Below are 1803 nucleotides of genomic sequence, written 5' to 3'. Positions count from 1 at the left end.
CTCTCTCTCTCTCTCTCTCTCTTTCTCTCTCTATTTTTTATTCTAATGGAACCTTATATGTATTACAAGTAGTATTTTGGCATTGCCATGACCATATTTGGATCCAACATCCTAAAAGGTGCAATGGGGTTGGACTAGTGCCTAGAACTACATAAAGTATTTTAGTAAAATAGATATATATTTGTTAACATGGAGAATCAGAAATTAGTGACCAATAAGTGATGGAATCAGAGAGCCCAAATTTATTTTTTGATGATAATAAATATCATTTGACTTTTAATAGGATATAATGGAGAAAAAGGATTCATGTAGCCAACCCCACGTAGTGGGATAAAGGCTTGATGTTGTTGTTGTTGTTGTTGTTGTTGTAATAAATATTATTTGATTGTTGTTAATTTATCCTATAATTTATTATTGCATATATTTCTCTGTGTATTAACATTACAGATTTAGCATACACCAAGCACTATAAGAGAATCAAGGCTCAAGATTGAGTAGTTTAGGTTTGATCTATACAAAAGTCTATAATTTTTATTTATTTATTTGTATTTCTTGAGTCAAATATATATTAAAGATGTATGTTAGCTTAGCAATCGTGTACACACACACTGGGAGTGAAATTAAATATTTTAATTTTTCCGAGGATCATACTGGATGAACTTGATTGTACTGTATGATTTGTTGCTGCATAATTAAAATATTTTTATTTAAATGAAAAAAAAAATATTTTAAAGTATAATTAATCATATAGTACGAACCACATCAAACTAGAAGATTAGTTATAATCATAAACCTTGTCATTAATTAAATTAGGCAAAAAAATTAAATTTTAATTTTGTTATATTTGTAGTGGAGAAGCCTAATCATATTATATGATGTATTAAATATTATCTAATTTAATCTTGTGGTTAGGTAATCAAATCAGAATTAATTAATTCATCATATTGTATTGTACGATGATCCCCATCATAATGTATAACTTGATTTGATCCTAGGATGATAATTAACTGCCAGTGATCATACTGGACAAAAATCCTATTTAATTGAACTAATCATAGTGTAGTCTATTGATTTCATATTGGATGATCAGTTCAAGCTAGCTAAACTAATTATACAGACCCTTATTCATTGTACAGTACTAATAGGATGAAATTAACAAATTGTACGGTATAATCCCATATCGTGTTGTATGATCAGAAGTGACAGAATTCAAATTTTAGAGTTTTTAAAGCCCTTTATTTAAGCTTTCTCATTAAACTTTATAAGAGTCTTTTTGGCAATCATTGGATTATTTCTTCTGAGAGATAGCATGAAGAGAGAGACTAGAACTTGGGAGAGAAAGGGTGAAGTTTGTGAGAGAGGGAAAAATCCTTATAGGATTCAAGGGAGTGTAAGAGAGAGTTTCACACAGTTGATCTAATGAACTTTCACCTAAGTTCCTCCATGCATTAAAGTTTGTCTTGACGGAAGTTTCGGGAAGAAGACACCTTTGGTTTTAAAGGGTCTAGCTACTCCGCCACACCAGGGAAGATAAAAGTGATTCAAGGTTCTCGATCTACCTTCACTACGAGTGAAAAAGATTCAATGTTTGCTGCCTTCATTGACCGGGTGAAAAAGGATTCCAGGTTCGCTGCTTTCACTAGGAGAGTAAAAGGCCTCAAGGTATTCTACCTTCACCAAGATTGTGAAAAAGCGCCCAAGGTTACCTGCCTCACAAGGAGACTAAAAAGGATTATAGTACTCTACCAACCAAATTGGTGAAAGAGATTATTGTAAAGGCTTCTCCTCCTAGCTGTGAGACTA

Source organism: Dendrobium catenatum, unplaced genomic scaffold (genome assembly GCF_001605985.2).
Source record: "Dendrobium catenatum unplaced genomic scaffold, ASM160598v2 fragScaff_scaffold_1608, whole genome shotgun sequence".
Lineage (NCBI taxonomy): Eukaryota > Viridiplantae > Streptophyta > Magnoliopsida > Asparagales > Orchidaceae > Dendrobium > Dendrobium catenatum.
The sequence above is the reverse complement of the archived record's forward strand: the minus strand, read 5'-3'. Positions refer to the sequence as shown.